Here is a 23,339-nt window from a genome sequence, read left to right on the forward strand (position 1 = left end):
CACACACAAGCCCTCTGTTTAAACAAGCATAAAACATAAAATCAGGAGGAGATAAGAGGCAAAAAAAAAAAAAAAAAGCAAATGAGAAGGAGGAGATGATGCTTCAAAAATGTTTAGGGATGGGAAGACAAAGTTAGGAAGCAGATGGAGAAACAAGGAGGTAGAAAAAAATGTGACGCAAAGGGGAAGAGAAAACAAGTGGTGGAAAAGCTCATTAGTAGACTTGTTAGTTGAGCTGCTGAGTGAGAATGAAGGCAGGCGGTAAGAATGTGAGGGGTGCACTCTGGGAATTTTTCAGTATTGAGTAGAAGCTGCCACAGACGAATAAACTGCTAAACGCATCAGATTTGAAAAGTGTACAGCATAGAAACGAAGTGGGTAAACACAATTACAGACACAAACATAACGTGCACATGTGTGTTTGTGTTCAGATGTTTCTCTCTCTCACACACACACACACCAACAGCCCCGGGCTGAGCGTAACCAAACACAAGATTGCACTGCACTCTAATGACTCATTTCTATTCGGAAACCCAATCATATCTGAGAGAAAAAGAAGTCCGTAACGTGTTTTTGGCAAGTTGGCACATTTTCAGCTGATCGGATAATAAGCTGCTGAACCCATTCACGCTCAAATACACAGTCCAAAGGGGATATTTCACCAGATATTTAGAACATATTGCATATTGCTCACTCTGATGCAGAGGCATTAGGCTGGATGTTTCTAGCAGTGCTCGTGTGGATAATACGGCTAAACAATATGGTACAGTAAAAATTTGGTCAAACGTTTTCAGATCTCCAAAAACAGGAATACTGGGACAAAATTGATTGTCTGGCTATTTCGTCTTCATTTTTTTGTTGGCCACCTCGGGAAGTTTTGTCAACAACATCCTGACTGAACTGCTGAGTTCTGTCATTGTAAAATTTTGCAAGTTTTGCAATAACAATAATAATAATAATAATAATGCATTTTATTTATAGGTACCTTTCATACCACCCACGGTCACCTCACAACTACAGCACATATCCTCCCCAGTATTGATACATATCCTCTCCAAGTCTCTTGCATCAATAGAAATCGAAAAATCATCAAAATATTCCATATCTTCATTTCTGCAATACTTCCAAGTACGTACTGCACCAGGGTGGCTCTTCAGAAGGTCCATAGACAACTGTAACAAGTACTGAGGGAGCTTTTAAATGCAAAGCAGTTCTTTCATCAGCCATTAGTGATGGTTGCACAACCCCCAACACTGACTTCTGAATAAATTGCACGCTGATGATAAATAAACATTGCACAAAGAGTAAGGGCGTTTGTGTTTAGAATAATTTTTGTCTTGTAATAATGCTTCTTGGTAATAGCACTTATATTATTGAATAAATTATTAATTTCTTTTTTAAATGGTGACAGATTAATGAGGAATATGCATTTGTGGGATGATCACCAGAGCTGCATCTCCAGTTGAACCCATGAGGAATAATTTAACTCACTTACACATTCTTGTTTTCGTGAATCTGTTGGTCAAAGCCTAGAAAATAAAACATATTGGCAATTCAACAACACACAGGAGCATGTGAGAGAATCCTACCCACCACCTGGCACCTCCTCATCCTACAGGAGTATTCGCGCACTCCCATCAGTGTTTGCCTCAAGTCACCCAACGTGGTAGTGTTGATTGCAAGAGCAGATCTGAATCCACAAATGTTTATTTTGATGAGGACTGCTGGCAGGGCACGGCTACCGCAAAGACAAAACAAATCTACGGTAGAATCAGCTTTACCCATGTACTCGCTCATCACCCAGATGAACGCCACTCACAAATGAGGCTGAATGTAACGAGGGAATAAACAGGCTTTCCAGCAGTATCTGATTAATTTCCAAGAAGCAATCGTACAATGATAACATTATCTGTGAAACAAATTTCCTCACCTTTTGAATATGGATCACAAACCAAACTCTTACTTTATAACCTGAATGATTGCTCAGTGTAGCATCCAGAAGCAGTCCCTCCAGTATCACTGCTGTCTTTTGTACAGCCAGCACCCATAAGGTCATTGTACTCTCTTCTCAGTGCACTTCACTTTACTCTGTCTCAACAAATTGATGTTCAACCCAGCCATTGCTGAAGAAAAGATGTAAAACACAGCAGTAGAAATAAGCTCAGAATGCAGGACAGCAGAAGAAAAAGCTGAGTTTAACCCGGCAGAACTGCAGGAGCCAGGTTAAAGGGGTGGGTAATGATAAAAAGAACAGGCTATTGTTTTCAGAGCATTATTCTCTGTAGGAAATCGCTTTTTGCTGCTTGACTGCTCGACGGCAGTCTGAATCAAAGGCAGTTTCATGGGGGAGAAGCGATCCCTTATATCACTTTGAAGGCAGCAGTCAGATCCATGTGGTTTTTCCGCCATGCATTCACTGCACCCATAACTTTAATCTGAAACCAGCCTCTTTATCCTTAACCTTTCGCAGATGCAAAGGCTGTCACAAGCGACTGAACATAAATCAGTTTCACCCATCAGCTACAAATTCAAATGACACCTTTCATTAACATTAAACGGAATAAAATGCAACGAAATGTGAAACTTGTTATACTGAAATCAATGTTAGGAGCATTCGAAAAACTGAACTGGGACAATTAAGTGGCTCCCTGAAGACAGAACATCCACTCATCATAAAGAAAAGAAGAAAAAAAACATCAGACCTGAAGCAGTGACTTGGTGTGTTTCTTTTACTTTTGATCCACTGTGATTAACACATATAATACACAAAGGCGAGTCAATCACCAGCTTGAAAATACAGATGCAGTGTCACTCGTTACATGTTGTAAAGATGGAATCTGAAAGTTTTCTGAATGTCCCTATACAAGTGATTTTAAGATTTCACTTGTGGAATATGCCACATTTGCCAAGGTTCTCTATAAATAGCCTGAGCCTTTATTAAACACCAGTTGATGTTGTATGAATCATGCAATCTTTGAAATAAGTGACGTAGAGTTTGTCATGTCTTTCTTTTTTCAAAATACATTCAATATGTTCAACAAATAAACTCCTCAGAGCCACATTGCAGGCCAGCACAACCCCAACAGTCTGTGTTGAACATGTGATTGACACATTTGCCCTCTGGACACTCGTAAAGAAGATGCAACTGGTAAAGGGATATCACGCCACCAGCTGAATGCATTAGTACAGAGCAGGAGCTCCCAAGCCTTACAAATTGAGAGGTTAAGCTTATAGAAAGTGATCATTCTCCACTTATCAATTAGCAAAACTGCTCCAATCAAGATTTACAGAACAACAGCTTCTTAGACATCTTAGACTGCTGGGTATTTTCTTTCCCACCAGATACATACTATACATAGACTTTTTTTTCCTAACAGCAGTCAGTGGTGTGTACCATGTGCTCAAAGGTGTTCTTGAAGCAGAGCATTTCTCTGAACAATACATATCTACTACTACAATAGTAAATAATAACATAATAACACTAATTATGTGGTAAATAATGATTAATGAGTATTTTTGAGCATGTCACCATGATTAATTCTACTATGGAGGACTATTGACTTATTAATTATGCAAGTCAACATGTTTTCTCTGTGTATCCCTGGAACCTCCAAGGCTCACAATATGAAGATATTTTTTACGCATTAATAAAACACTTGACGATTTTACAAGATCTCTCCATCTCACACCTACACTCATATTCCCTGAGGTGGTAAAGTGCAATTATCTCCCGCTCCAGGATGACCATCAGGTTATAGGCCAAATGCTTCATCCAATTATCTGTGTGTATACCTCTATGCATCTGTGTCCGTGTGTGTATGTGCTCATGGCAATGATTAAACGTTCACACTTTACAATCACACCAGCAAAAAGGGTAAGCATTTATACGGCACATTTGTGTTCCTGCATTGTCAGGAAAGAAAAGACTGTAATGATGATGGCATTTTTATGATGTTGAAACGGTTTAATCAATAGGCATCCTAATGATGAACCATTACAGCTGAAAGTGAGTGCAAAAAAAGAGACAGAAAATAATGATAAGATTTTCCGGTTCCACTGATTTGTTAAGTTGCTGCATCCTGTGATACATTTAGCTTTTTACAATTCTTTCTTAATGAAACTATTTGTTGATTATTGCATTTTACTCTCATTCTGTAGGGGAGAGCATGAAAACAAAGAACATCGATTTGCCCACCACATACTGTATGTGATAACCTTACATGAAACACAAGAGCTTTATTACTTGACGAACGCGAGGACAAAACAACCGCCGTCTCAGAACTCATAAACAGTCGGGTATAGCTTTAGCACTTTGTGCTTTGATCTATGAAATGAGTTGTTTATTTTTTCTGTGCCCTTTAAATAAATCCTAAACAAACATTTGACACGGAAAAGGCCTTTATGAAAACAAGTAATCCTGCCCTGTCATCTATAGTTTCTGGATATTTTTCATGTTCTCTCTCTTGGCATCGTGTTTCCTTCATACTGACATGTACTCAACCTCTTTCCATCACTTTGACTGTTGACATGTGTATTTGTGCATACACACAAACCCCTTGTGACTTACCCAAGTAACAGTGTCTGTCAGTATTTCTAAGTATTTAAAACAATGCATTTTAATATTTGTGTGTGTGTAACATGAGCTGCTTTTGATTTAAACCCATGTTTGATTCTTTAGTGATACGTAGTGTGTGTGTGTAATATGTGTGTGCACACTATAGTGATAAAGTAGTGCCTGAACCAATGGAAATTGTGGTCATCAATCTCCTGCGGTGCACAAGCAAATACACCCACTGAAAGGGGAAGACGACCAGGTGAGGAGAGGAGTAACCTATAGGCCATCACAACACCTACAGCAGCATCAGGAATTTAACAGGAAAACATATTCTATGTATACGTTTAAGTATAACCCAACAGTTAAAGTTAAGAAGGAAATACCAAAAAAATGTAGAAATGTGTTTTTACCATAAGTACCACAGGAATAATTATAATCAGAATCAGAATCAGAATCAGAAGCTTTATTGTCATTGTACATGGTACAACGAAATTGCGGTGTAGCTACAGTAGACACACAGTAGGCATACAATGGAACACAGGCAGCCATTCTCACGTTCAGCATCGCATTCATATCAGCAGACATACCATATATACAGAATAACCTAAACATTCACACGCACATTCAGCTCTCATACAGACCCGCTCACACACACCCAGATGAGTGAGTAAGTGAAGGACATTAGTGCAGCAAGGTAAAAAAGAAACAGTGCAGTGCAGGCTAGAATACCGATAATAAGTTACAGAAAATACAAAACTAGCTACTTGAGGTACCTTGGCTGAATGAGTATGTGCGGTTTGAGCACAAGGTACATGTTAATGCACAGAAAATAGTATATTGCACACAAAGTCAGTTAAGTGAGACAAAAATCTAGCCTGGGGTCTCATGTATCTGGACGTTGTTATAAAAACTGATTTGTTAAAGTGCAGAAAACAAAAACAAAAGTCCAAACAGTTTTGAAGTATTGGACCAAAATGGAAACATGCAACCAAATGTACATATTTCATGAGTGACCCTTCCAGAACTTTACTGCAACATCTTTCCTAACTCTTTCATTAATTGTCAAGTTGCAGATCAATCAACTCATATCGACTCTAAATCAAGAAAAAAGTGCGTAAGGTTCTATTTTTTTCACTGATTGCTGATTGTTTACCATTTTTCAACTAACAAAAAGCCTTTAGAATTGTGTGACTAAGGCGCTACGCAACCGTTCATTATTCTTTCACAGAGTGTATTGTCTATAGAAACCCCGTCCTATTTATAATTTATAACATTCACTAATTTATTTATTCAGACTTATTTATTGAACTCCACAAAACAAATACAACAAATAGAGCTAACCTCTCACTGATTGCTACCCTGGGAGGAAGGCACAGACGCACCAACACGCACACGCATGCAGACACAAAGTTAGTTAATTAGTGAAACTCTGTGGCAGATATTTTTGTCTCAGGAACAAACCCTGAGCCCCAGGGGCAGAGCAAAGAGTTGGGGTAGATGGAGTTTATTACAAAAGGGAAGATGAGGAGAAGGGAGAAAAAAGTGGCAGCTGATGATGACAGAGAGCAAAGGGAAAACAGGCAGAAGACCAAGACGAACAGAAAAAGAGCAAAAACAAGGGCTTCTTGTGAAAGAAGTAGAAAAGAGAGAAAAAGGAGATGAGGCAAAAAGGAATACATTTAGCCCATGACACTATGGGAACATGTCCCACCTGCAATCGGCTCTTCGTATTTGAGAACAGGAATTTTCAATCAGAAACTGATTAGATTTGTTGCCGTCAGAATCACAGATTGCTCTTTATCTACCAATATTTGTTCGTCATCAATCCACGTTATCGATCATCAAACTGAAAGTTGTGGGTATCCCATCCCAGCTGATGATGTGTAAAAGCAGGTCTCCAATTACCAATCACCAATTAACCAATTAATCTCAAACACACACCTGAGTATCCAGAGAAAACTCCCCCACTCACTGTTAGAACATGTGAACTGCTCACAGAAAGGAAAACTTCACGAGTCAAATTGCAACTGCAAAGTGATCTTCCCAAAATCATCGAGCCTTACTGAGAAGTTTCCATCCCAAGCCCAGCTATTAAATCCTATTTAAAAGTTCCAAGTGGTCTGTGTAAGGTGCCCATTATGTTTTTGTAAAAGAAACATTTGAAAAGTCTTGTCCTGTGTTTACCAATATAATATTTCATCTTCTCTGTCTTCCGAAAGGATTAGTAATACACGTCCCTTTGTATATATGTTAATAATCACTCAGTTGAACATTTAAATGCATTTTATTTCCCAACATATTCTTTTGCTTATTGTTTTCCTTGTCCTACTTTTATCACTGTATAAATCTCTTTGTGAAGGTACCAAGTGGCATGAAAAGTGCTCTATGAATGAAGTACTGTATAATTCATGGATAGTGATTATACTAGTGACCTGGACTGAATACATTCCCACAAATGGATGATTACAACACTGGTTTGCACATGAGCGTCATCATGTAGGTCAGGTAACAGCAACTAAATGTGGGCGGGGTTAGAAGTGAGGTAACTCAGAGCTAAACAACAAGTTCTTCGACTGGAGTCGCTAACAGAGAAACAGCAGCTGATATAGAAGGAGTGTGAGTATGAATATTGAACACAGACAGCGGGAGATTGAACTTTTTGTTTGTCCAGCTACTAAAATCCACTGACAAGGAGCAGCCAAACCAGCGATCATGCTTGTTGAGATATTTGATGTCAGCACATCAGTGCTTCTGTGGTGTCATGTACTGTAGGTTTAATACAAAAAAATATAGGCTTTTTTTTGGTTTGTGGTGGGATTTTTTTTTTTTTTTTAATTTTGCAACAAATTCATGAAAAAAAATGCAGTTTTATCAGATTTGATAAAACAGAATTGTCAAAGAACATCTCAACACAGAGCTTTGCCATACTATTGGTCATAAATTCTATGGATCTATATGTCACCTCAAGCAGTTCAGAGGTATTGTGCAGCATTAGGAGTATAAGATGGAGTCGCAACAAGACAGGATGGAGGGATCAGAGAATGATATAACACGCACACGCACATGCACACACCACACACACACACACACACACATACACACACACGAGGGGGTCTTAGGGTTGAAGTCAACAACAGCAGGTGAGTGTCTGGAGGCGAATTTCTGGCAGCACCTTCAAGCAGCATGATGGAAATATGACAGAGTGTCATTCCTGTAGGGAGAGTCGGCCTCTACCTTGAGCTCGCAGTGATCAGACAAATACCCCTTCAACCTCAGAATCACAGCCTCCATTCGCTCCCAGAAAATAAGCCTATACATCTCCCCCTTTCTCCATTTGCTGGCTTTCTCAACGTAGTATAGAGACCTGCCAAATGCTGGAATTTTGTATCTCCAACAGACAGGACAAGACAGGACAGGACAGGACAGGACAGGACAGGACAAGATAGGACGAGACAAGATAAAATGTTAGTTATCACATTTGTGTCTAAAATGTGAAAATAAGAATAGCAAATGATAACATTTAAAATACGAATATTTTACAATAAGATGCAGACAATAATAAGTGCAATACAACCCAAAATAGCATTTACAATATCAAATAAATTAAAAAAAGACAGAAAACCTTTCAAAAAGGAAAAAATTTATTAATTTACAGTGATGTGTGTTGTATCAGCAATTTAAATGTGGAGGGTATAAAAGATGATAAAGGTAATTACATGACTCTATTGTGGTTACGTTGGTCCAAACAAACAAATCAGCTTCTATGTCAGTGGTCAAATTTGACAGAATAGCTCTGTATTTCCAAAACATAGAAAATCCTGGAAAGCCTATATGCATTGTATTAGTGTGTGTGTGTGTGTCACTGTACTGGAAGAGCATTTGAGCATTTTTTTTTCTGCTCAGTGGAGCTGACACGCACCAGCTGTACATGGCACTGAGGTATCCGCTGTGGATAACCATGTCATCACCAGGAATGATGGGAAGGTGTGAACGCCTGTTGTTTTTGTAATCCACAGTGACAATATTTGAAAAACTGTGTGTAGTGATAGTGACTGTGGAAGTGTAACAGGAAAGATTGGATAACAAGTGAGAGCGCTGAAGAGAAAGGGGGTGTTAAGGAAAATTGATGAATCAAAGTGGAAACTGGGGTCATGAGAAAAAAACCTGAAACAAGCAAGTGTTAAGATTATTTCACAACATACGTCAGCAGCACAGATCTCACCTCTTTGCGGTGTATGCATGTGCATGTGCATTTGTCTGCACATGTGCATGCACATACCATTTGAGTTATTGATTCATAGATCGCCTCCAGGCATAAGATATTAATGGTGACCTCTACAGAGAAGGAGTGCAGGGTACAGAGTCAGAGAGACGGAGAAAGACAGAAATAGCACATTGGAGAAGGAGGGATATTCATGGAAAAATGAGAGGCAAAATGAGATTAAGATAAGATAAATGATCAAAGGTGAAAAATAAAGGACAAATAATACAATGTGCATTTGTGATGAATATACATTTTGAGAAGTGATGATTCTCTTGAAGGTTAGGATCAAGGTTAGGATGTTCAAAACATCAAGACTTTTAGTGTGGAGTTTGCATGTTCTCCTTCAGCGTGGTGGGTTTTCCACAGGCAGTGGTTTCCTTACAGTATAGAAACATCTGTTAGAGGTTAATTGGTGACCCAACTTTGCCCTCATGTAAATGTCTCTTTCTTCTCTCTGTGTTTGATAGACTGGCAGCCTGTTCAGAGTGTATCCCGCCCTTAGTCAGCTGGGATTGGTTCCAGCGCTCTGCTACCCTGACCAGGATAAAGTGGCATAAACAGTGGAAGGAACAAAAGAAAATACGATGAATTCATGATTGTGAAATAATAACAACAGTCTTCTTTTCTTCTTATTAAGAAAAAGGAGAGGAGATTGTAAACACTTCCACATCAATGAAACAGTGAAGGGGACAAAAGGGTTTCACTGCCGTGTGATTTTATATTTTTGTATATCTTAGATATTCATTGTGGTGTGAACAATGCAACCCAGAAATACACCCAAACAACAAAAATGCTGATGATAAATTAAAAGATATCCTGACAAAAAATACTCTGTTGTGTGCTGGCATTCAAACACTTTTTAATTTAAAACACCTTCTTTCCAGGCTGAACCCAGCTGATATTCTGCCGTCTGATTCCTTTCAAACAGAAATGGTTTTAGCTTTGTGGGCAACAGCTGGATTACAGAGTGTGGACATAGCAGGCGGGAGCTGCACACAATTAAAGATCAGGGTTCCAGCTTTCATTATCTGCAGCGACATGACAGACGTCCACATTTCATTAAGTTCGTAGCCAACAGGCAACAAGACATCGAGGAACAGAATGAATTAATGAGAGACGGTGAAAGAAGAGAGGCCAGCGAAACAATTCACAGTCTCGTCACTTCTGAATGGAGTGTTGTTTTGAAATTATAGATAAGAAAGAGACAAATACAGTGAGAGAGAGGAGAAAAAGTAGGCATGTATAAAAAGGAAAACGTCACCATATGAAAAGGGGGCTTCCATGTGAACTTACATACAGAATTGGTCCTGAATAGAATTTTTTATCGTGAAATGCACCCGTGCCATTTTTTTTTTTTTTAATAAACCACGAACAAGCATATTTGGCTATGCAGGTCCTCAATAAAACATAATGATATGAGTATTTACTGCTTTATTATATGAAGTGTTTTATTTCTACTTAATGTTGCATTTACTAACAAGTTTTCATTACTGACTTAAACGTTCAGTTTAAGTCAGTACATTTTCACTGACGTATAGGCACACAGTCCGATATAGTAAAAAAAAACATTTTATACAATTATAACCCAAGAACATCTGGCAGTGCTCCTTAATAACTATAATAATAACAAAAACATTAACAATAAACTCTGAAGTTGATGGTTGATATAGAGCTACTGAAAAGTGGCACCGGGCATCGCCATATAAAAGCAATTTCATGAGTACCATTACGTAGTATTTGGAAGCACTAACTGATGATTGTACTGGTATTTGTGCATCCCTGAAAAATAATCATTTCACAATCCAATTTTGTCTTACAACACAGGTTTGATGTCGTTTCCCGAGTCTGTAGCAGTCAAAGTGGTATCTGTAAATCCCAGATAAAACCCAAAAAGCATAACAATAATGAGGAATGAAAAATGGGCTGTAATAACAGTCGGTGGTAGTGACTGTTAAATAGGTGTTACAGTACAGCAAGTGTGGTGTACAAGAGAGAAAAGAAATACTTTTGCTTGCTCTCAAAGCCTCTCTGATAAATCCTTCCTCCAACAGTCTCCCCTTCCCTTCCTGTTTCTTTCCGAGATCAGTCCATCTCATTTTTTTTTTCTTATCTTCGCCCTTCTTCGATCTCTCCTCATTCTTGTTCTTCACTTTCTTCTCCCCACCCCCCCTTCCCTCTGCTCTTCCTCAGCTCATTGCCCATTCCCTCAGAGAAGTGTTGGCCTATCTGGCGGCATAACCACGACAGTGATGAAAGGGTGAGAGTAAAAGGAAGGTGGGGGATGAAGAGGTGGAGGCTCTTAAACAGGGTGTGGCAGGCAGAGATTGTGATGTGAAATGAAAGATCAAAAACCTCTAATCTCTGAAATGTTAGACAACTGAGGAGAAACGCCCAACCACAGACACAGAACTGGAGAGCCATCTTCATGTGTTTATCACAAGTTTAGAGGCTGTTAGATACTTTTTTTTAAGGGTTTAATGCTTTTATCACTTCATTTTGAATAGGAACTAAGGAACTAGGATAATTATGTATTTCTGTGTAAATCCTTGGATTTGATTCTTTTCACCACAATTCAGCTGATTTTTGAAAAGCTGGGGTTAATCTACGTGCATCTACCCATTGAAAGAGGGATGCTGCTGCTGCGTTTTTCGGATATTGAGGCTGAAAGGGTTCATTTTAGTTTAAGTAGTTATCGAACAAGAATTCCTGTAAATTTATCTGTGATGTAGTTTGTGGACATTTAAGACTTTTTTTCTAAGTAGCTCATCCTCATGTTCTACTTTGCCTCGTCTTTCTCTTTCTGGAAACAATCAGTGTTGTTTCTTCGAAAGAAAAACTGGAAAATGTGCTTGATTTAAAGGCAACGATACGGCAGTGTGTCCCTGAGTGCGCGCATGCACGTGTTTTCTGTGCAGAGAACCAACTTGTATGGACAAAAACAGTCGGCATACGCTCACTTCTGGTTTTCCCCGTCATGACATACAGATTCATGTCAGACCACACAGCCAATATCAGTGTGAATGTCATTATTAGAGATCATTGTCACATGTTAAAATTAGATTACATGTTGCCCGAAGAGAATAACATTCACAAGACTGATGATTGCGAGTGAATGCTGACAACAACGATCCAATAGGCTCTGCCTGTAGGGTCGACCATTTATTGACCTCCCATCGCCTCCTTTAATCACAGAGTGAGGAGTGGTGGAAATGTTCTCACTACGGCTAAATACTTAGTAAGTGTAAACCAGGGCTCTCAAACTCAATTTACCTGAGGGCCACTGGAGGCAGAGTCTGAGTGAGCCGGTGTGGGCCGCATCAGGGATTCCACAAAAAAAAAGATGTACAAAAAAAAAATCTTCCAACAATGGAGATCATGAATGCAAAGAATGAGTTAAGGTCATTTCATATACAATAAAGCCACTTTGCAGGTCAATTAAATATTCAACTGAGAGAAACTGATGGCAACAGCTTACACATCACTGAAAATAATGGGGGTCAGAAATTGCACGTACAAATTGCTTTGAGATCAACTTGGATTCAAAACCGACTTTAAAGGCAGGAAGCCACAAAGGATCTGATTAAACTAAATCAGACAAACCCTCTGTGGCAGTAGCAGAGTAGGACTATGCTCCTCTAACTGATGTAACACAATTTACATGCAAAACAAATCGACATTTTCATAAATCCATCAGAAAAATTGAGAAAATATAATACCTTTGAGGAAAGGAGAGCTCTATTAAAATGAATTCACAAAATATGTTTTCATACCAATGTTTATTAAAGCATTTCATGTGGGATTTCTCACATACACACACCAGACTTGGGGCGGGGGTTCACAGTAGGAGTCAATTAAAGGAGCTCCCTGTTGTAATTATAGTTACGGTATCTCATTTGGGCGCAAGTGTTTATGTGTTTGTCCTTCCTCCCTGTTCCCCTTCTGCCATCTTCCCCTTCCACTCTTCTTCAGTCGCTTCATCCCCACCTGGGTTGTTTTCAGGGGGGCTCATTAAAGCCTCAATCCCTGTTTGGTCTCCTGAAAGGTGAAATCTGTACAGTATGTATCACTACACTCCTTTAAAATAAGGTGGGACCTTGAATTATCAAGAAATCTCTGAAGCATGTAGTCTTGAGGAATAAAATTAAGCAAAGCAGGTCATTGTTTTAAGGTTATTTTCCCCAATCATTAAAATTGATATTCCACTAAAACGTTTTCTGCTTCTGTGGTTTAGCCCGTCTTTGACCATGCCTGCTTTGGGAGAAGAAAATGTTTTGACATGACCTGCCGCCATGTTTAAAGCTGCTCTGCCAGACTTGCCCCATATCAAGACACACACATGTAAACACACACAAAGTGAAAGTACAAAGTGCACAGATAGACGGTTGTGGTGGTACAACTGGACACGAGAGCAAGTGTTAATTAATGTTGGAAGGCATCTGTGGTGTGAGGTATATCATAGAAAGCCCAGTAAGACTATCGTTCTCAATGCAGGAGAAGACAGCTGTTTCTGTATTTCCTGTTTTCTTCTTTTCCAACACTGACAAAGTCAAAAAGTTTTTACTTTTTTTAATCAATAAACTCAAAATCCAACCGAGGTGTTACATCTGCTGCCACTGTGAAACTTACTTTATCAGAAACAGCTATTTTTAGGTAGAAGATGGGAAAACAATCACAGTGAGTGAAAGTAAATAGACTTTTAGAGTTTCTGAGTTGTTGTTTTTTTAAGTAATACTCAAATGGCAAACTGAATATTTGAGGGTGTGTCTCACTGTCCCTGAGCACAACTTTCATGTTTGGCTGAGGTTTTAGACGACTCTGAGATGAGCAAAATCTGAGGGAATGGACCCTGAGGGAACTCATTTATATTCTGGATGGAAATAAAGGGAATGGCGTTCAAGCGTCCATTGGCTGGATACTTCACACACTTGCAGCGCCTTTGTTTCACGACACGTGGAAGATTTACATGACTCATCAACGAACCCCAGACGCTGATCAGGGACAGTAAATGACTGGGAGCTTAAGTGAATACTTGGACACGTTACAGCACCTGAACTGCGGCCGCAGGTGAAATGTCACATTTAGAACTGGTTTAATGAACCAGGACACAGATCACTAATCAGCTGTTGGCCTCGGCTGCTTTTCCAAGGCTGACAGAAGTTCACTTTGATCTCAACAAGGGGGGGGGGGGGAAGCAGGCGCTATCCAGATCACCAAGAAATACTGACTGCAGTAAAACATGCTCAGAATACAGTATGCAGATGAAATGCCAATTTGTGTGCTGCTTTGGCTTAATTGCAGACACGTGGCTCCATTTCTTTTTTTTAGATTCAAGTTAGTATGGTCAATTCGGCAAGCATTAAAGAAGAAAATAATTCCTGAGAAATGCATTTCCACACAAAGTCAGCACAGAGAGGGAGTTTCTTTGTAATATTAAATCATTTTCAATGAGAAATGGAAGATATCCTGTCATTTTAAGGGATTGCAGCCAAAACAGAAAAATGCAACAAAAATGTACACACTAAGGAGACCTGGGGACAAGTATTTATATCAGTAATATGATAATATTATAACTAATATGTATTCATCCATCTCATAAAGCAGTGACTTCATCTTGTTTATGGGGTTGCAGGGCTTTGAATCTGATCCCAACTCATTATGAGGTAAAGCAGGGCACAAACTGGAGTTCGTCAAATACCTTTTCAGGTTGATCTCTGAGAGCTGCTTTAGTGCAGCCCACTTTTTCGCTTCTTTGCTGTTCACACCGACGCTCAGACCAAAACTGAACAAAGTTGACCTAAATAACCTCATTGTAAAAGCAACGTTAGTGCAACCAATTATTCTCAAACGTTTGGGACTGTGCAAGAAAACCAGTACCTGGAAAGATCCCACACAAGCCATAGGACAACATTTACTCACAAAGGTTCCCAAGTCAACGATCAAGAAAAACTATATATCGGATAACCACGAAAAAAAACAAACAACACAAGTGGATTTTTCAGTAGGCATTTTGGTTTTATACTGCAGCCCAGAAATGTGTTTGGAGTTATGCAGTGACTTTAAATTGATTGTGGATGTGAACGCAAACATAAATGTATGTCTGTATGTGCGTGCTGGACCGACCCATGGTGAACCCTCTTTACCCAGGGTCTGCAGGGCTCCAGCCCCTTGCAACAGTGAATTTGATGACGATCAATGCTGAATGTATACAAGAAACATGGATGATGTACACTTGTTAAATGATATTACAGAAGCTGCCGCTTCAAAATAAGTCAGTGAAAATCTAAATTTTCCATAAGCCCAATGGCATGTCGGGAGGACAATCAGGTGAGAAGAGAAAACAGATCAATGCTCCTCTTCTCATGGGACTTTGCTTCAAGATAGCGTTCCTTCAGCAGTACAGTATTTCATACCAAGCATGTCAATATTCCCCAGTCATTTTACTGACTTACACGGATCAATGCGAATATATTTCATAGTTTTTTACTGCAGAGGAACATTGCATTTTTCCTGTGGTGACATTAACATATTTATTATGCCTTTTCTTATTGTTATAGCCCACAGGCAGATGGACACATAAAACACAATGCTTTTCAACTGTGAACACTCACTGAGCAAAGACATATACCCACAGCTGGTTGTGTAAAACATGCCATATTTAGTTTACCATAACATTTTCTGCCAAATAAAGCTCCAATTTCATCTGACTCTGACATGTTTGAATGAAGCTATTCCCGAGACGATCCCAACCTAGTTCAAAATTTTACCAACAGAAATGTTCATTTTGAGCCAATTCTGACATGCATCTTTTAACAGCCCATACCAACGACAAGCTGATACCGTCATCCAAACCTAATATCAGGCCAATGAGTTTATCTCATCATACCAGTAGGCCAGAGCCCCAGAGCCATTTTTCTCAAATATATGGATTTAGGAATGCTCATTTGGCAAACAGCAAAACATAAACAGTGAAAAATAACACATATATGCTTCTCTAAGTGTGCGCCGGGCCATCTGGAGTACCTGGAGTCTGTTTCCCAAGGGTCCAGTCAAACTGTTATGAGAAGATTAAAAAAATGTCCTTTGCCGTTTGCTGTAATATTTGTCTGGACAGCCACCTCCAGGCATGCTTTTGCTTACTTGCTTGCGTGCGCATTAACAATGTAAATTCATTTTGTCTCAATACGTAAAAAAATGTTTTATCAACATCCAGATATGTCATGTGCCTTTAGAAATACTAAAATTGCAATTTCAGTAAGTATTGTGAATAATGAGATGAGTAAGAAAAATGTGTATTTTAAAATATAACTGAACAATAAAATATTTATTACCTTTCAGTTGAAAAAAACATAACACATGCTGAATAATTCAATACACAAACAGTCTGACTGTAATATATTGAATTTCAAATGGTTTTGGCCTTTGTGTCTGTAATCTGTTCAAGTTGAGGTGTCAAATGTGAATAAAATAATTGCCCACTAAAAACCCAATTTACTGTGACATCAGTGTTTGCAATCAAACAGGCAATGTGGTTCTTCATTTACTGATAGCATGAGGCCTTATTAAACAGCCGGCCTCTATTTGTCCTATGCGACAGAGCTAATAAAAGGATCATGAGGACAGGGGCTGATAACCCACAGGGTTGAGCCATGATTAGCTCAACACAATAGTTGTAGAATGTGTGCAGAAGGTGTGTGACCAAAAAAGGAAAATGCCGCCATGTCTCCAATTATGTCGGCTGCTTTTATGAATGCTGAAACAAAACACAGATTGATTCAGAACATGCTTTCACTCGAGATTCAACAACCGTATACCATGTGGAGGCGAGCCTGTTACACTGCATGGGTCATTTTGACTCACCAATTAACGTCAAAAGTTTCTGGACTGAGACAGGGAAGAAAGTCCAAATTGGATAAAGTTAAAGTGCTAACAGAACAGCGAAAGATACAAACAGGAAAACCCCGGTATTAACTACGAAGAACGAGACGTATTATTTACAGTTAAAAAGAAGACTGGATCATTTACATCATGCTCAATGATATTGAGAGAAAAACAGCCCCACAATGACAGCCCTCCATTAAAACAGAGCTGCATCAAACGCTTGGTAAAGGTCAGAGGAGCCTGCATGGCCTCTTGTCCGAACACACAAACAGTGCATATTACTCTGGCAGGTTATCACGGTGGTGTGAAAGGCTAATATGGGAGATAAACCTGTCTTAGAAACATTGCCAGTTACGTCTCTCTCTGGAGGACAATCAGGAAATCATACAAAATGCCCAAACACCAACGCTTTAGTGTGCTATCATCCTTCATCCCTGTATGAAATCTGTCTGAACCACCCACGAACGGTAATTACAGTAAATGTTGGAGCGACAGAGGAGAGAGCAGAGTGTGTGAGGGATGATAAAGGAGGCGAGAGCCAGATAGCGGCTGCAGAGCCAAAAGCTGCTCATTAAGCAAACCCCACCCCCAATTTTGTACAACACTTACAATGCGCACATGGTCCATACGTGCCTATCTTATGCAGCACGCTGCCGTTCAAGTCACTTTGCTGCATTGATTGGCAGCATCCACATTTATTTCAAAGTTAGGAGATTTTCAGTCACACTAATCTCTTGATTTCCACACATTATCCCACATTTATCTCACTATTCCCACCAACTCACTATTTTCTTGCTTTTTAACATCTCTTCCTCTTTTATTCATTGTAAGCTCTTAAATTTCTGACTCACTCTCCCCGTTTCCTGTGTTTTTCCTTTTTTTGTTCAGGTCGGTCATTTTTTTTTCTCCCTTATTCGTCCTCCTTGGCGTCTCTGCATCGTCGTCCTCTCCCTGGGAGCCCACACACACACACACACACACGCTGCCAATCTAAGTCAATTACACAAATGGTTTTCATTCAGTCTTCACATTATACTGTCTCTGACTGCATTCACGGTGGACTTAAAGTCATTACACTAAACTGTATGTGTGTGTGAGGTTTTGCAGCGCCTAAGCTAATTAGGTAGCGCCTTTGGCACTGCCAGCAACAATGGTAGATCAGGAAAACGCTGGAGAGATAAAGCTGAACATACGAAGGATTATTTCAACGACTTCAGACGCGGCACACACTGGCAAGCGCACGATGCAGAAACACACAACAACATATTTTGGGGACAGCTGTGGATTGGTTGGTGGAGTGGTCGTCTCTCAATCAGAAGGTCGCAGGTTCAATTCCCTATCTCCTCCTGCCTACATCTCAAATTGTCCTTGAGACAAACAGCAAGTCAACGAACCCCAAATTGCTCCCAAGGGGTGGATTGAGCATCTTGTAAGGCAGCCGCCTCTCTTAGGGTGTGAATGTGACTAATATTGTAAAACGCTTCGGGGACTGCTCGGGCAGTGGGAAAGTGTACTGTATAAGTGAAATCCATCTACCATTTAGCATATTTTTGCATTTCCGACAATGGCATTGTTTTTGTTTTGCATCATTCTGCATTTCCATACTTTATCACAAACAAACTGAAATGAGTACAGTACTCAAATGCAACCACCTGCCATTGCCCAAATTCTACTCAAATACATAAGTACAAATAATGAAGCAAAAGTATTCTAATAAAAAACTACGGAAAATACTATCCTTTAACCCCATTGTTCTACGCTATCAGTTGTTGACTTTCAATTTTATTTACACGTAAAAATATCTCGGTTCAAAGCACATTTCAGATAACCAAAAAATGTACAAAATTATGCTTTTCGCCATTTGTTTAAAGAAAAAGGAAAGCCTCAGGAAAAAATTACTCCTACACACAAACAGGTATTACTCGCACACAAACACACATGTGTCTGTTGCCACACAGGCCACCATGCCAACCAGTTAAACCTGCAGATTGTAATAACAACCAAAGAAATTATCATTAATACATATGAAATACTATCCTGCTCAAAAGAAGTTGGGTATATTGAGCTTTGGGATGAAATTTCAGGATGACCCTAAAATGCACCTTAACCCATACAGGTGAACTTAATGTGACTTTCTCTGATCCTTTGAATGTCCAACTGTTCAATGTTTCAGTACTTTTTACACAAAGATACACGCTGCAACAAAGCTCCAGAGAGGCTGGAAGAGTCACAGAAAGACATGGAATTGAATTTCTCCTTTGTCCACATCTCCCACTGATGAATGCTTCATTGTGAACAGTGCACTCCAGGCACATTTAAGGGAGGTGAGGGACACCCAAGTGTCACCTCAGACCATTGGAAACTGTTTACATCAGCATGGTCTGCTTGCTAGATGACCTGCAAGAGTACCTGACCATTGTCTCATTGTCTTGCACAGACCAGGGAGCCTTTCCGATGAGCCATTGGGCCTCAGTTTCCTTCTTTGATGAAAGTCCCATCACAATTAGCAGAATGATGGCCACCAGTGATGGACAAGCACATACTACCTGAATAACATCATTAATCTCGTCATTGTTCCCCTGCATGAACAACACAGGCCTAATTGCATCATCGTGGATGACAACGCTCCAATTCATCCAGGTGGCATCATTGGGGAACGTGGTACCTCAAATGGAGCAGCCTGTACTTTCTCCTAACCTGAAGCCCATAGAAAATCTACGGGCCGTGTAGAGGCTTGTAACTCCGTACCCAGAAACTCAATGACCTGAGGGCCGCACTTCAAGGAAAGTGGGATGCCACGCATCAGCAGGCAATAAGCCGACTTGTGAACAGCATGCGACGTCTTAATGAAGTTGGAATTGATGTCCAAGAGCTCATGACGAGTTATTGAGACACTGACGTTTTTTTACTGTGGTACATCCTCCAGTGTTGTTTAGCTTTAGTTTCATTTAGGTGTTTGAGATGAGGAAGTCACATTGCATGCTTGTACTTAAATGCACTACTTTCATGGTATAATATCACTGTAGCACAAACTTTTACATTTTCTATACATTTCACTCAAGAGCCAAATATCCCAAACATTTTGTGAGCACAACTACACGAGCCTCATTCTGGCTTCTGTAACTGAAGCCAAAAACAAGTCTAGAAATTTATTGGCACCACACTTTCACATGACATCAGGTGGTATGCAGTGTATGTGAACATGTGTGTGCAGTCGGTGATAAATCATCCCTCTGTATCGGTAATAAACAATACAACATACTTTCCCAGGGAGAGTTGCATTTCATCCACTGTGTGTGTGTTTCATCCCAAGGGCCCCAGTCACAGGCTCTTACACACAGAGCCATAAATACAGCTACTTTAGACCTTTTACCGAGCAGCGTATGAACTCCATGTTCCCATCCTTCTTCCACCTCCATTTCAGTTTTCTCATTGTCTCATTCTCTTTTTTTTCTTGCATCACCCAAATTTGTTGCCAGTCATTTTTAATCTTCACTTTTTATTCTTTACCCCCAAACTCTCAAATGCACATGCTTCTTCCTGGTATGAAGAGCTTCAGCCCAGATGCCGTAAAACCACTGACAGAAAGAAATGTGGATCAAACTGAGCATTGCCGTGCATTTTAAGGAATGTTATTTCTCTCCAGGACTAAATAAAGTATTTTATTTCTGACCAGACAGAATTTGAAACTCTAAAACAACAAACAGAATATCTCTCTGGAGCGCCAGTAAACACTGTGTCCTGTGTATGTTCAGTAGCTTGTGCCACAGTCATGCTTTTCAGTTCCCCCACATAAAATATTCCACTTTTGTTTTAGAAATAGATAACTCTGCAAAATCTGCTTAAAATGCAGATCTGGTAAGTTATCTTATCACACGCAGCTCATATAACAAAGCATGCTTAGCATAAATATATGCACAAGCTTTCTACCAGGTGGATTTTATGAAACTGTATGTCATTATCTTAAAGTACATAGTGAAAGGTTTTGCTGCAAGGGTCGCAGCGTTATAAAAGAGTTTTAGAAGTTCTATAATTGAGACTTTTAAAATTCAAAAGCTTCAACTGGCCTGTGAGGTGCCTTTTCACAAGCTGCATAAAAATCTTCTATCAAAAGCTACAGTATCAGAGCCTTGGCCTCAGAGTGAATAAAGGAACGTCAGTAAAGGGCAGAAATGACATGAGGCAGCAGAGTGAATTAGTGAACGACACACACAGGAGCAGGTTGAGAGGAGACGGAGGCGAGTGTGTGTTTTATGGGGCAACATGTCAGACATGCACGAAGTCTGTGTGAGGGATAGGTCTCAGTGCAGTACTGACTGAGGGAGCGCAAGAACAAGTTCACACACAAACTTGCAAGCTGAATAACACACACACACACACACACACACACACACACACACACACACACACACACACACACACACACACACACACACACACACACACACACACACACACACACACACACACACACACACACACACACACACACACACACACACACACACAGATAAAAGCCCTTATCAGAGAAACAAACTCTACACATGCAAGTGTGTGTAAAACAATCTTAATAAGTGCACAAAAATGTAGTAGCATGTCACTGGCGATGAAAAATATTAACTTGCATGCACACACACACACGCACACACAAACACAACCTTTCCTATTCTCTGTCTGCAGTTTACATGGTTTATTGGACCTCATGAATGATACAGAGCGCAGCGTCGACTGAAACAGTCACTTCAAATAGTTGTGTACGTCTCTTGTTGCACGTTTGGGATGATCCATCTCACATCAGCATGTCTGTGGCGCGGGTCAGCTGCTCTGTGATGACATTGGCTGACGGATATTAACCGTCTCAGCTCCTGTACAATTCTTGTACCTCACAAGGCTGCACTCAGCGCATGCAAACACACAACCTCACTGTTTCTCTTGGGTGTAGTAAGAACAGTAATGATGCAGGAGTACTGCTTCACTTTGTGTGTGTGTTTCAGTGTGCATACATGTGTGTGTTTGCGCAACACTATTAGTGCTGCACAGAGAGGTGCTATTAGCATAAAAAATGGTTTTATGGCAGAAAACAATCCCACCCCCATCCCCACTCCACCAAACAAGAGTAGATTTCAAACACACACAAACACAAAGTGTAATGGCCTATTTTGTTAAGCACACTAAACACTCAAAATACACAATAATAAACTCCTCATTTGTGATGTACTAAAGCCATTAAAGTGGGAGACCACATGAGGGGGAGACAGGAAAGAACAATGGTTGGGGCTACAAGTACAGGAAGAATAATGAGGAAAGAGTCAGCGGCCAAAATCTGAGGACAGACAGAAGTACAGAGGTAGAAATGACTAAGAGATGCATGGCCAGTTAAAGCGAATGAGAAAAATAATCAAGAGAGAAAAAAGTGAATTGAGGGAACCTCTTTGTACTGCAGATGTTGGGCTCTGGAGCATGCATTCACAGTGCCCCCTATTGGTTGGCTCACAAACATCACTCTGATAATAGAAACAACAAGTCAAGTCTAATTTGTATTCAATTAGCAATTTGTTTCAGATTTCACTGTCGCTGACATGCTGAATGATGTCAATAAGTTACAGGGCAAAGGTGGCCAGAAAGTCTGAATAGATGAGACACACCACAGTGTGCTGTTGGGTATTTCTCCATTACAGCATCACATGTATAACACTGACGTCTGGCAGTTTTTTATGGTTTCCACCGCTGTTGGTCCCTAAGGCATTAGGAAATATGACATCTTTATATGGTGTGAACACAGCTTTGTTATATCTGAATGCCATCATTAGGACCTGTGTGATGTATGTACAGTGTCATATTTTAAAGACATTCTAATAAATAACACATTTATGCAGCACCTTGAGGTGTCTTAAAGTCTGAAACGCAAGGATTGTTTTTCTTCTCATCTGTGAGAGGATTATAAAATAAATTCAAATCTTCACATTTTATTTCAAAATAATTAACGGTTTATCATCAAGGTATCTCCTTCAATAAGAATTTCAAAATTTTGAAGAAAAAAAAATACTCTGCTGCTGAGACTCTCTGCCTCAGGGGAGACCCGACCTACACTTTGAACACGACTGCAACAGATGAATCGAGGTGCTCCAGCACAAAACGGTTCAGCGATACTCCACTATCCTGAAGCTGAGCACTTAAGAGTACTTTGGATAGGAACGGTAAATCACAGCAGTGCAGACTATCACACCATGTAAAGCAGTCACCATTAAGAAATAAAACATCACAGGTATGACCATGTGGTGTAACCTGCTGATGAACCTCCATTTGATAACCGCATCAGGCTAGATTTTATGGTTGTATGACTTCTTCACATCATGAATTAATACCTCGAGCTTTTTAAACTTATGCTGAATTCAAACCTTTATCAGATGTGTTTATTCAGTGACTACAGCGATGATACATAATCTTAAATGAAGATCTTCTGTTTTTTTGAACACTGAGAGCAGTGTTCAAACTAAATATGAGTTAACGCACATTTTACCCTTACTAAAACAACCTTTGGTTCACTTGCTGCATTAGTGCTGTCCATTTGCGAAGATAAAAAATGCACAAAACAATCAGACTGAGACTGAAAAGCTGTTCCCAGTCTACATCCAAATGAAC

The 23,339-nt window shown here is 39.8% G+C and overlaps 1 protein-coding gene across 1 annotated transcript in view; it reads right to left on the reverse strand.

Annotated features, from left to right (window-relative positions):
- Nucleotides 1–23,339, reverse strand: part of smyd3 (SET and MYND domain containing 3) — a gene marked incomplete at its 5' end in the record, with an annotated part of 70,965 nt that overhangs the window by 28,836 nt on the left and 18,790 nt on the right. The gene's annotated exons all lie outside the window — the stretch shown is intronic.

The sequence above is a fragment of the Blennius ocellaris genome (assembly GCF_963422515.1).
Source record: "Blennius ocellaris genome assembly, chromosome: 1".
In the NCBI taxonomy this organism is placed as follows: Eukaryota; Metazoa; Chordata; class Actinopteri; order Blenniiformes; family Blenniidae; genus Blennius; species Blennius ocellaris.